The sequence below is a fragment of the Prinia subflava genome, chromosome 5, assembly GCF_021018805.1.
Source record: "Prinia subflava isolate CZ2003 ecotype Zambia chromosome 5, Cam_Psub_1.2, whole genome shotgun sequence".
In the NCBI taxonomy this organism is placed as follows: Eukaryota; Metazoa; Chordata; class Aves; order Passeriformes; family Cisticolidae; genus Prinia; species Prinia subflava.
In genome coordinates, this window is record NC_086251.1 from 51,714,565 (window position 1) to 51,728,671 (window position 14,107).

Here is a 14,107-nt window from a genome sequence, read left to right on the forward strand (position 1 = left end):
GCCCTCCACCTGGGAGACAGGCACTGAGCAGGGCTGAAAGAGGATGCTGGGGAGCTGAAACACCACTGGTGTGAGAAATGTGGGGGGTTAAGGCAAGACTGCAAGAGATTTCAAGAGATAATCTTGAAGAGACTTTTTGGTCTGAAGAAAAGGCAGGTTTTAACTTAGAAGGTTGTATCTGCCCTCTCTCCCCCAAGGCTTCTCATAACATGCTGAAAAGCATCTACAGTTTGAAATGGTAAAAAAATTAAGGAGAAGAAAGACCAGGGGCTTAGGTATTTTGACAGAGAGCAGGCTGCTAAAGGTGACTGTCATATTAGATGCAGCAGCTTAGACTTGTTTTCTGTGTTTCAAAGTGAATACACCCTCTAAGGCAGACCAGCTATTTTTAACTCTCATTCTGGGAAGTCCTCTTTCTCCATGCTGGGAGAAAAGAGACGTGCTCTGTGTCACAGCTGTCTCACAACCACTTACCTCGGCAGCCTCCTTTCAATAATGAGACAGATAAAGGACAGAAGGCTGGTCACCCAGGCTGAGTGGTGAATAAACCTCCACTCCTCACTCTGGGGGATGAACAGGGAGGGGAAAAGCCTGCTTGATTTATCAGGAGAGGTCCCATCATGAAAGGTCAGGCAGAGCCTAACCTGTTACTCACTGCTAGGAGTGTTTGCCCACTGTGCCCCCTGCAAGGCTTTTTCTGGCACACCCAACGTGAGTCACAGCGGTGAGCAGAGGGAGAGCCAAGATGCAGAGTGGTATTCCATTTTCCAAGCCCTCCCAGAATCTGTGGGTGATTTGGTGGAGTTTATGGCTTAGTCTCTTAGGATTGGACTCATACCAGCTATATTTATAGGAGTGAGTCTCACCCAGGCTTCTCCTGTAATCAGCAGAGACAGACGGCCAGGGAGGATTCATCCCTCTCTTAGACTGGCACTGATAAGTGAGGAGGGTGGTGATGCAACTAGAAGTTTGCAAAGCTGAACTACTTTGAATTGTGCTTGCTAGCCTCTTTGCAGGAGTTGGGGGCTTTTTCCTGGCTTTCTGCATCATAGGAGAAGTTCATCATGGTTTCCCAACAAGTGCTTGTTTATACTCTCGGGGAACAGAATGCATTTTCAAGTGAATCATAATCAATTTGAAAGTTTAAATTAATTCAAGTCGAGCCCTCTAAGAAGTATCAAATGCATGCCTGCACTTCCTTTATACCAAATGATGTTAATAGCACTGTAGCAGACTTCAAATTTCCCCATCAGTTAAACTGATTGAATTTTTTTCATAGCAGGCAATTTAAAAAGCAATATACTGTAATATAGGTGTGTTACTATGTGTTACCATACTACAGGATACTGACAGCAGCTTAAATAACTTGTAAGTGGGGCAACTGTCATGAGAAATGGCTGACTTACCAGCCTTCATCTTTCCTTCATCTGTGCAGATATTTTGCTCTTAGCAGTGCCCTGCAAAGAAAAGATATGCAATGTGTAAGCATGTCTTTTAAATATTGTTTAATTTAGTACCACAAACACTGACGTGATTTAATCAGAGCATATTACTAGGGAATGGCATCAGCACAAAATGCTCCAATGCAGATAATTTTCTGGTAACTATAATTTTTACTTTAGTTGACAGGGTTTTTTTGGGCTTAGTCTGGGAGACTTCCATTTGCCTAGAATGTTTCTTGCTCACTATTTATTGGCAGAAACTTCAAGTTTTGCATCCGTTTAAAATGGTTTGTGACTGGAAATATGTGTTAGGGGCTAGTTCTGAAATAGATGCTGTGCATGGTGAGTCTTCTCACTCCCATGGCTGAGTCTGAATTCAGGCCCCTGAATCTGGGCTGTCCACGCCAGACCTGCAGGTTACACTCTGAGTTCCTGGGCTGGCCTCGCTCAGTTGTGCCTGTACTGCAGGTACTGAAATTCAGGAGAGGATCCATCCACTTAAGTGTCCTGGCTTGGCATGGACTCAGCCAAGCCTCTGTGCAGGGAGCAGCTCCAGAGAGACAAAATGTGCAGGTGAATAGGCTGATTTCTCCCAGGTCTTAAATCTGCTCCATACTCCAGCCTAATTGCTAAGGTGTGTGTCTGCATTGTCTGTGGGACTGCAGCCATCCCACGGGCATCCTGAACTGCTGGGAAACAATTCAGCTCTCCTTGGCACAGCACCAGGGAGTCCTTTGGCACTGGTGGTGGAAATGGAGGTTGAGAGCAGAGAAAAATGATATAAAAAATTAAGGCTAGTTCAGTATAAACAGCTTCTACAGGTATAACAAAACATCTGACAATGATCCTTAACAGAAATGAGTTTCCATCTTGAGAACTACAAAGATATGGTCTATGGCTTGAGCATGGCTTTTTTAGTATATTTTATCTGGCTGATTGTTCTCCTTCTTGAGTATTTTCCAGAGTTCTTTAAAGTACAGACCTTCTCAGAGTGCCAGTTGATAAAGGCACTACTAAAATGAAACCAAGCACTTGATTCATTTCATAGTGTTACTTCAGTTTTGGCACGGCCTCTGGGTTCTTAGCTGTCTAATGTACTGTTAAGTGCCTTCTCAAGCATGGATAATAGATATTAGGAATAGAAAAGGAAAGCAACCTTTTCAATTAAGGACAAAATGTACAGAAAGTAAAATGACATGAGTTGTATCAGCTGCACATTGGCTCTTATGCACACAGTCTCCAGATACAATCAGTAGGTGCTCAGCCAGATAATTACAACCTTCCTGCAAAAGACTTCACGTAGGAGAATCACCTGTCTGCCTGCTACCACTTGCAGGATCAGAGCTGTCCTTTATTTTCACTGCTGCAGATTGTGGAATTAGTGTTTTCCAACTTCTGTTTAAAAAAGAAGCATTTTTCTAGCACATCTCTTTCCAGCGGGCTGCTGCACCCGGTAAGTGCTGGGCATCGAGATGGATTTGTCAGCCTTTTTGTCAGTAATGATTTATATTTGTCAAAATGCAATTTTCACCATTGATTTCCTGTTGCAAGGATTGCAGGAGCAGTTAGCTGGGGGAGTGCTTGCCTTCCAGCCAGCTGGTATTGCTTCATGCTCAAAATGAGGTCAAGGGGGTTTTACATACAGGAGTAAGAGGTGGTCAGTTGAACTGTTACTTAAAATCTCTTTAGGTGCACAGCATCTGCAAGTGCTCCTCGTTCAGGAATCATCTGTGCAGCCAAGGCAAGCTGGGCTGTAACCTTCGTGAGAGTCAAGTAATGCTAATAAGAAATTATAAGATTTCTGGGCAGGTTATGCCCACTACTGCACGGTAGAGTATCTCTTTTAAATGACTTGCATGCAGCTGGTGGCACATATACCACAGCTTAGGAATCCCAGTGTAGGTGTTATAAAAGTATTTTCACGGTGTTTTTTGGCCACATCAGATTTTCCCCCCAAACTTGGACCAACACTGATAGTGTTCAACAAGTCATAACTTTGTTTATCCAAAGTAGAAGCAGAGGTGGTGGCTCATGTCATACTGTCTGGGGCAACTGCCTTCTCAGGGTCTGTAATTATTTTTCCTGTGGGCCATGCTGCTGTTTCCACTTAAAAAGAGGTCGCTGTCTTTTTGGTGGGATTGTGTATACCAATCTTTATTTGAGAATCAGAAGTGATGGTGAAGTCTCTGAGAGAACCTGTTCCCAATCCATATGAGCATCCCACTCTGCCATTTACTCCATCACATGGTGGCCCTGGCTGTGCTGCCCTACATGGTTTGAATGAGCTATTTTAAAACATTATGTCAATTTTAGGGAGGAGGGTGGAGCTGGGGTGGAGGCAGGAGTTATCCCACCCACTCAGTGGTTTTCTGGCTCCATGGCAGACTGTTGGCAGGGAGTTTGCTGTGCAGGTGGTAAGTCTGCCGGAGGATCTGTAGGAGTTTGTTAATCTCTGTTAGATCAGTTTGAGAGTCTCTGAGATGCTGTTTGGCCTGGAAGGATGTGTTTTAGCTTTTTATTAGTCATGGCCATATTTAACCCTGTAGAAACCACAAACTCCCTGTGTAAGAGATAAGTGTGTAAGAAAATAATAAAGATACGGGGTAACATAGTCTTGGCCAAATAAGTCAGTGAAAGAGTTAGATGCATTCTTAGGACAGAATTAAATTGTACATCTCTGGGTTTACAGATTCTGTCAACAGTTTGATACAGTGTTTAAAATTGCCTGTATTTGTAATAGTGTTTTCTTTTGTAATTATATTTGTAATTTGTAATAGTGTTTTCTTTTGAACGAGAAGGTGGTTCCAATGGTATTGCAGGATAAGTGAGTACTTTGGAGAGCTTTGCTGATATTTTACATCAGCCCAATGCTTCCCTTCAGCCCTTCAGTGTGAGATACAGGAAGAAAGCACAGGAGAACAAAAAGGATTTGAAGTTCCCTCAAAACTGAGAATGCAATGGTTTGATGATACTGTGTTATCTAGGAAAACTGGAGTCCTGAATATAAAACATGGCCTACAATTTTACAATTTTAATGCCATTTTTGTTCATTTAAATATTTTCCCAAATCTTCTTAAATCCTCAGAATGTAGTTACATAAAACCATTGGCATTTATGGCTGTGAGACCCTGAATTTACACTCAGATTTGAATTTAATATTCCTGTTTCTGGTGTGCCTTTAATGGCTTTATAAGCCAGCAGGCAGAAAACAATGAGCATATACAGGTAGAGTTCAAACCATCTGTGTGCCATAGTGAAAAAGATACTTTGCTATCAACAGAGTTTTTGCTGTCTCAGATATTGATTGGTTAATGCTTGTTTTGCTCCATCTGATAGTGGGGAATACCTGAGAGGTATTGATATAGTAGACTTAAAATGGGACATAAATAATTAATAGCAGCAAGCATTAGAAAACATATGATAAGCAGCTTCACTATTAGAATATCTACGTATCAGTCACTCTGAGAATGCTGTGGGAGGCAGGTACAGAGAGTGAACAACTACTCAGTTATGATGAGTAAGTATTGCCTGAGAAGGATAGGAATGGCTCTGATAAATTGATAATTATGAACTTGTTCCCCAAGGGTTTCACCAGGTGTAACTATAGGTAACTTATAAAAACTTAGAATTTTTATCCAGCATGTTCTGAAAATCAGATATTAGATAAAAGACTTAGCTGCTGAGGTTAGTGGGTCAAAATACTGATTGATCTACATCAGAGTAGTGTCACTGAAGCTATGGAGATACAACCCTAAACCAGCTGTGAATTTGCTTGAGGAATAGAGCATTAGGCTGTGTGAAATCCCCAGCAGACAGAATAATGCAAAAGCAAGGAGAAGGGAAGGAAATAGATCAAAGATGATAAGGCAGAGGTGCAGAGCAAATAAATATTCTGTTTAGCCTCCTCATACAAACTCTCCATTAACTTCAACTGGATTGCCTTTGGAGGACCTGCCACACTTAAATATAGAAGAGGAAAGTGATTAGCAGGCGAAGTAAAAAGGGTGAAGTGTTGGGATCAGAGGAGATCAGGTATGACTGGGTGATGAAGAGAAAATTTAATAGTAGGTGGGATTTTAAACCACATATACATATTTCTGAAGCCATCTTGTTCACACGGTTTAAGAATGGTGCTCAACATTTATCACTGAACCCCTTTGACTTCAGAAGCCACCAGTGAACTTGATCCTGCATGTTCAATAACAGCCATTTTTTCCCGAAGACAACTGAACCTTCTGGTTATTCACACTTTGCTTTTATTGTAATTGCTTGCAAGTAGGCAAACATAGGGAGGTCTGATGGGGCAAGAGGCGGAAAACGCAATTTCTTTCTTACTTTGACAGCATCACGTGAAAGTCCAGACAACGAAGTCTGGCTTCAGACACCAGGAGTGTTGTGATAGGTGAGGAAAAGGGTCCAATTAAATATTTAGGTGTCCGTGCCCACTGTGCTGCTGCAGCAGGGGATTGATTACAGTGGTGAAACCCGGCCTGTGGCAGGCGGGGAGCACTGGGCGCCGCGGGAGCGTGCTGGGGAGGCCGCGGCCGTGCCATGGTCAGCAGGGAATGGAGCTGGCACTGCTTCTGCCTCTGCCACTGCGACTGCATCATCCTGTGCCGAATGTCTTGTAGGTGATGGAAGCTCCCCGCTGCCTCGCGCGTCCCGTCCCGTGCATGCTGTGCTCCCGCAGGAGCCCTCCCGGGCAGGGGGAAGGGATGCTGGTGCCAGGGCGTTCCTGCGTGGACATGGTGTGTGCCTCCATCCCCTTGTGCTGGGAGACCACTTACAGCTGTAGCTGGTTGGTGGATCCTTCATCTTTAACTTGCCTTTAATTCAGGCAGGGGCAGTGGGAGGCTGGGATAATATTTGAGAGAAATGACCCGTTAGGTTGAGGAGATGCCGGCATTAGGCAGGGCTGTTAAATCAGGAGAGGTCATTACAGCAGGAATGAGGGACATGGACCTCTGAATCAATGTGTTGGATTGCTAGTGAATAGCATCTGTACTCGTGGAATACATAGTGGTTTTAAAAACTGTTATGAAAAAGGGAAGCATTTTATACTTGCTGTAGTTAATGGGATATTTGCCTATTTTTTTCTCCATAATGACCTGCCTGTGACTATCAATTCCTGTTAGCTCTTCAGTAAATGAGGATTTGCAGAGATGAGTGGGTTTACTCTGGCCCTTCTTAGCTAGTGGGAGTTTTGCTTCCCTTAAGCAGATAGCTTGGCTGTGGGTGTGTGACTGGGATCCGGTGCTGTATTTGAGTATTTTGTTTATCTGTTGAATTTATTTAAGACTGCAACTTAATTATCAAGGAATCCTACCTGTTTCTAATGATGTTTTTTTCCATGTGGTTTGTTGGGTTGTGGTTTTTTTATAAATCCCAAAATATATCTCCATTTAGTTGTGTTTCACAGAAAAGTCCTCTTCTGTCCAGTACCCTTACCCAGCTACAGGAACCCACCACAGTTGTCTTACAGCAGTGTTGGGATTTAAATCTTGGTGAAATGGTTCTTGTCTGGATCTGAACCATTGACTGGATGCAAACTGTGTGTTTATAATGTGGTGCTTTCTGTGTGTGCATGGTGCTTCAGTGCATGTATGGGCCCTGCTGTTCTCCACGTGGTGGAAAAGACTGTCCTGAGGGGTTTGCTGTCCTACCAGGAGGGAGACAGGGAGGAGACCCTTGAAAATAGAGAGCCTTGCCTTGCAAGGTTGTATGTGGAGATGGGCCAAGAACAGACCATGCTGCTCTTGGTGCCTTGGGTGCTGCACCAGGCCACAGGGGGTGTATACATACACATTTCTGATCTAATGTGTTATAAATCCTATAGTTAGGCAAAAACAGAGATGATGTTTGACCAGCTACATGTGTAAATATCAGCTGATTGAACTGCTGCCCATGCCAGTGGCTGGGTTCTTCTTCTTGTTGACTTCAGAAATTTTCAGAAATTCAATTTGTCCAAAAAAACCCCCAAGGGGTCAAATCCCTCCCTTTTATTTGATATAAAGAAATGTAAGTGTGAAGTGGGTATGAACAGGTATATGCACTTAGTTGGGTGCAGAAACCAAGTCACACTTAGTTGTAATTTCACAGAACAGATGTGTGGGGCTTGAGACATCCAGGGGAAAGTCTTTCTGAGCTGAGCATGCAGAGCACAAGGCCAGCATTGCAGTGTCCCTGTCTCTGTTGGGACAGCACCTGGCAAACTGATACTGGAGTGACACAATTCATGTCCTCACTGAAACCAAATTCAGGAAAATATCTGTGCAATATAAACCATATCTTTAGATGTTGTGTTTTGATTTCCACTCACAGCTTCTTTGGAGCGTCCACTCCCTGGGCTCTGGCATTAACTGAACGTCCATGCAGTGGTGGGGAGTTGCCAGCTTCTCAGGATGGCCCATGCTCTCAATTTTAATGAGATTCTGATGGTATTTGGTGTTTTTCTTAAAGCTCCATTATTGCCTAGAGGCACAAGATTATGAGCTAATCTTCACTTTTATTGAAAAGTTTCAATCCTGGATGTTCAGGAAAATAGGCTTGATGCACATTTTGAAAAACAATCAAGAAAAGGAAGGAACAGAAGTGCTTGGGGGCTTGTTTACTTCCTACTAGTAATTGTGAGGTTAATTTAATTTCTTTTATTTTTTTAAGCTAATCTCATGGTCCTGAATTTTATAGATTACTTTTTTACTTGTGGGACTGATTGACATCTTCTCCCATCAACTTCCCAGAGCCTGTTTATAAAGCAACCAATATTGGAATGACATCCTTAGAAATAAAATTATGTCCTTTTTTTTTTTTTTCTTTTTTTTTTTTTTTTTTTTTTTTTTTTTTTTTTTTTTTAAATAATAACAAAAGTAAAATTACTCTTCCTACACTTTTCTATGCATATAACATTTTTCTCTGAGCCAGAGGCAGCTCCCCTAACAAAAACAATTGGTCAGCAACTAAGTTGGATGCCTACTTATCACTGCCTGTGGAAACAATGCTGCTTCTCTAAATGCATCAGCGCCCCTGCACCAGCCTGCCAAGGAGGGAGCTGCCTGGCAGGTGGCTGCCATACCCACCTCCATTTCATCAACCCATCACTGAGCCATGGCTGAATTAGTTCTCTTTGGCTCGGGGCTCAGCACAGTTAACAGGATCCCCCTGGGATGCTCGAGTTCCATCTTTTTCTGTCCTGCATGGGTACGCCGTGCCAGAGTTTCTCTGTTTCCTGGAGAGCCAGCACTGCACGTGCACCAGGCTCTGTGCTCTGCAGCTGGGTGTGAGCCACCACTTTCCCCTGGGCTGCCATCCTCAAGGTCTGGGGCTTGAAGCACTTCCTCCAAGGTTCAGCTACTTCCCCTGCCCAGGCAGAGCTGCAGCTTTCCTTGCTCACCTTCTCCCACCCCAAAAAGCTCATGCTGTTCTAGATCAGTGTGTGTTTTGTTCTTCCTGTTAGAGCTGAGCTGCTGAGAGGAAAATAATTCCCAGTTCTTACACAGTTCTTATATGTCATGTTAATCACCCACCAGATAAAATACAGGGAGTCCCGTACCAGAACACATGGGCTCCCATCCCTGTTGCTTGCCCTAAGTATGGGGATGCATTCCCACCACTCCAGGCTGAATTTTGGGGGAGATGCTGACCCCAATAGCCCAAGAGCCACCTCACTGTGAAAGGTTTCCTGTTTGCACAGTCACCTATGTGTATTTTAAAATCTTTTTTAAAGCTGTTGTGCTGTTTCTTATGTGAGAGGTAACCCAAGCTGTGCTGCTGAGCTGAGGCACTGTTGCTGAGATAAATGCAGCCAAGCCATGTCCTTTACATATTTACTGTGACTCCTGCTGTCAGAGTGGAGTTGCTTGCTGCAGGAGCTGCTTTAGCACTGTCTCATCTGTATTGGATTCAGGAGCAAGAAATAAATTTTTCTCCACCAGCTCAACCAAGACACAAGCATGAAAAGTTACCAAATGTTGTGCCAGTGCCATGATGAATAAATAGTCATGATGAATAAACAGTCAGGATCAAACAAGTGCTATCATATTTTATGCAAAATAATGGCTGTAGTATTTGAGTCAAAAGCGGTGGTTTCATGTTGGTGTGCTCAGTAGCACTTCTGGTGAATTGAAGATGCTTTCTTTCTAATCATCTTCCACCACTGGATCTTTGCACAGCCTTTTTGTTTGCTAACTCCTCTCTGGACCTCAGGCTTTCCATCGTGCACAGTGCACACCTGTGTGGTTCTGCATATAGGGGCCCTTGCAATTCCATCTGTTGATTTTTCCTAAAAAAATAAAAAGGAAGAAAAGGCTTGTGCACAGCGTACACATCTGCACAGAAGTCCTTGCAGGAGGTGTGAACTAATGCGAGGGTAGGGCACGCCCATGTTAAATACAAGGCTTGTTTTTCCAGCTCTGTCACTGTCCTTAAATCTTATCTGCATCAGAAAGTTTCAGCAGTGAATGTTAAATCATTTTTCAGTTCAAATGAATAGACTTCATACAGCCCCCCTGTACTCACACCCTTATTTCACTTTAAGCAGGGCCTGTTTCATGTTAGATTAAAGTAATCTAGAGGTAAAAGGTAAAAGATAAAAGCAAAGCAGTTGTGATCTTGGGAATGGTGCTTTTAATAGCTTCTAAGATGGGAGTTTCTAGAATTCAGCTGGTACTTGATAGATACTGCTCCTTGTCCAGTGTGGTATAAGGTAAACTCATGTTGTGTAAAGCACTGCTGGGGATGATTTTAAGAGGATGTGTTTTACTCTGCTCTGCCACACATTTAGAGCACTGTTGGTCACCAAGGAACAAGGAAGGGAGATAGAGAAGGTTTTCTGGCACACAGTTGGAAATGCTCATTTCCCTGCACTCTGCTTTCCTCAGGTCAAACCAAATTTGGTCTGCATTAGAGTAAGAATGCCTTAGGTGACCTTTTACATAACTTTGACTGTGTCAGTAGCAAATCTCACCTGTAGGTAAATTGATGCAACCAAATTTTATTTGTGCAGACACGGCCTAAGTGTAATCGAGTCACTTTTGCCTCATAGCATTGGTGAAGCTTAATTAAGGCTGATAAAGTTCTTTGCAGTTCTCAGAGGAGAAGTTTGGTGCATGTGTAAATGATGTTATAGAAGGTATTTAATGTATTCTGTTAAAATGCTACTGAGGCACCCAGCCTGTGAGTAACACTCTCTGAAAGTCTTTCTATTTCGGGTTAATGTTTAATAGGAGTGAGGCACACTGCCTGAAAGCAGGCTTTGTGGCACTGTGCTCCCTCAGCGGGGTGTGCTCCCTCTCTCTGCGCGGGTGCTGGTGCACGTCAAACCAGACAAGGCAGGAGCAGGACATGTGGAAATCCCGTCACAGCAGTGCCGTGGCAGTGTGGCAGCACGCTGAGGGGCCCGTGGCTCTGCCCAGCTGCAGTGGCAGTGCAGTGAGCAGTGATCCCTCTTCTCAACTCGCCATGGAAAGTTAGGTCTGCCTGACCTCCGTGTCATCCAACGCTGGTTGTACTCTTGGGCCCGAGTAGTAGTGTAGGCACCGTGCTTTATCTGCGGGCTTTATCTAGGCTAATTAGATCAGTGCTTTGTCCAGGATAATCGTCCCTAGTAATGAGTTTGAGGGAGTGTCACTGGCACAGCTAGTCCCCAGCACTGTTATTCCCATTCCAGCCCCCGCTGCTCCATGCTTTATAGTGGCGTAGCTGTGCCAGGACATCTCCAGCACGTGTGGTCCCCACCAGGAGCGAGCAGGCTGAGTTCCCCGGGCACAGGAGGTGTTAAAGTGCTGGCACAGGCTCTGCAGCAGCGGCAGCGTGATTGCCCAACAGCGGCAAGAGAGCTAAAATACAGGCAGGCTGTGAGTGGGGCAGTGGTGGCGGATGGGGACATCCATGGCTGGAGCAGGACAGCACCCACTGGATGTCACCTCATGGTGGGGCTGGCCTGCTGGCACTCGGGAACAAAGAGCCCCAAGTGCCCAGGAGAAGAAGGAGGGGTTATGGGGAACCCAGCAATGCACCCTGCCCAGCTGAGTCCCAGCGTGGCCCAGGCTGCACCTGAACAGGGACGATGGCATTAGCATCAGTCAGAAATGCTTTCAACAACTGATATGTGGGCTTTTATGACAGAAAATGCCAATTTGTTTGAAAGATATTGCTGTTGGAAAGAAAAGCTTTGCAGAAACTTGTAATCTGGAAAGATTTCTTCTGTTCTTGTCAGGATAAGCAAGAGTTTATGTCACATTGCCAGAATATAAATGATGACAGGTCAGACCTGATGGCTGAACCAGAGTCCTCCACAATCCAAGCATGTGCTGGAATCATCAAACAATGAGGGAGAGCTGTCTGTCTCTCTGACACCTCTTCTGCTCCCATCATCTGCTGGCGGGTTGTTTGTTTGTGGGTTTGGGGTTTTGTATTTTTTTTCACGAAATCATCATGTTTGTGTCATGCAAAAGGAAAATTTTCAATATCATGATTTTCAAGGCCATATGTATTTCTAATTCAGCTCTGACTGTGGGCCCTTTCCTTAGCCCACCACTTTCACCACACTGGCCCATAAGCACCATGGAGGATGTATGAGTTGCAGAAACCCCAGCCAGGGTCTGCTTCCATTCTGTATAATGCATGAAAGTGTGTTAGATTGGACCTGCTGTGCTGAAGAAGCACAAAATACTGGTTGCTCAGAGAAATAAAAGGTTTTGATACGTTTCTAAGCGTATGCACTCAGTGTTGCTTGCAGTTGCAGCCAAAGTTAAAGAGGGTAAAGAAGCATTGCTTGGAGCTTCTCCGGGAGGAGAGAAAGGATGGCATTGCTGCTGTTCGCTCATGCTTTCCTGGCGTGGGGGTTGTTTCCATCGGGGACAGCTTTGCTCAGTGCCCTGGTGCCCGCGGTCCCAGACGTGGCATCCCCCGGCACACGGAGCCCTCCTGGGCCGGCACAAGGCTGTGCCTGTGCCGGGAGTCCCCCCTTGCTGCCTGCAGGGACAGCCGGGCACGGGCACAGGGGGAGCCGGCGAGGTTGAGCAGGAGGAGAAAAAACCGCGGAAAACATCTGTGTGCTCCCGAGATCTGCCCTCAGCTGAATCGCAAGATGCTTCTATAAAAGCGCGGTTAATTAGTGCAAAGCAGCCAGGCGAGGAAGCACAGACATTCGCAGAGTATCTCCTGCGTTCATTAGTTGTTTAAAAAGTGGCTCCCAGCAGCTGTGAGGCTGCAGACGGGTCAGCAGCAGCAGTGTTTCTCCCGGTCACTGTGCTGAGTGAGAGGTGCTCTGCTCTGTGGCTGTTCCCAGGGGCTGGCAGGGTCAGAGGCAGCTCACAGAGAAGCATCTTCCAATGAGGATGGCATCACCACGAGCACTCCCTGTCCGTGTCTGCTTCTGTCTGAGAAACACCTAAAAATGCGGAGGGGAATTAAGTTAATCCAGTTGAGTTGAAACCCGCTCCGCCTCCCAGCTGTCTGTACGTGCACAGCAAAGCATGTGCAGAACCAAGCATGAAATTAATCCCTGCCGCCCGTGGCCGTGAGCTGTGGCTGAGCAGGCTGAAAGCTGGCCCTGCCTTCCTCCCGTGGAACTCCTGAGAAGATCCTTGCTGCACCTTAAACTCCTTTCCCCTGAGCCGCCTGCTGTGGGGTTCCCAAATACTTGCGAAGTTTTTCCCTGAGGCTTCCTTCCCGAAACAATCACCCGCTCCCCCACGTTCATTGTTTCATGTGATCTTTACAAAATGTGGCACTTCTGTCTAAATAGTTTGGCAAAGAGCTGTGATAAACAACACTAAGTTGTCAGTCATGAGTCATTAAAGTGAACTGTCTTCATGCCCAATCATAGGATATTTTTAAATGTCAGAGCTTTTGGCTTCGTGGTTGTCACTGGCTTCATTTCTGGGAGACCCAAAATTAGAATAAGCAGGCCTGCTTTTCAGAAAGTTCTGTGTATTCTTACTTTAAATGTTAGTCCTTTAACACATTTCAAAAATATGCACGATTTCCTCAGGATCAGTCAATGCTCTGGAATTTCTGACTACCATGCATTTCTGCCATCTTTCCTGTTTTCATACTTCCCTAATTGGTTTTCAGATAACATTCAGCCTGGCAGTAATGCATAAAGAGTATAGAGATAAATATGCTTAACAATTTGAGAGTGACATATTTAGGTTTGTAAGTGTTTAATTCTGATTTGCTCTTGTTGGATAATTTTTAACTTTTGAAAATGAAAAAAATAAGGTAAGCATAATAATTTCCTGCACACAACTGATCTCCTTCCAGTTTATCAGGAGAATTGCTGTTGGATTTAATAGAAGTCTTACCTGTTTAATCCCAGTTGAACCCTACCTCCTCAAATGAATGGAACAACCCTCGAAATAAATGCAAGACCACTTATGTTACCAATAATTATTTTTATTTTCAGAATAATTGTTTCTTTCTGAAAATGGTATGTAGTGTCAGTGTCCTTGATTAAATGTCCAAGAACAGAGATTAAATGATCAATCGAGAGAGGAGATGTGACTTAAATGGTCACATGCATAGTCAGCTTTTGTTGGTGGATGCCAGTGAAAGCTCAGCTTGATGTAGGTCTCCCAGAAGCAGAAGACCAGAGCACTGTAAAAAGAAAAGCCACCTTTATGAAAGTCTTGTTTAATTTTGCATCTCTTGGCACCTTCCATCAA

The 14,107-nt window shown here is 44.4% G+C and overlaps 1 protein-coding gene across 5 annotated transcripts in view; it reads left to right on the forward strand.

Moving 5' to 3' along the window:
- EVL (Enah/Vasp-like) overlaps positions 1–14,107 on the forward strand; it is a 142,159-nt gene that overhangs the window by 108,279 nt on the left and 19,773 nt on the right. The window lies entirely within an intron of this gene.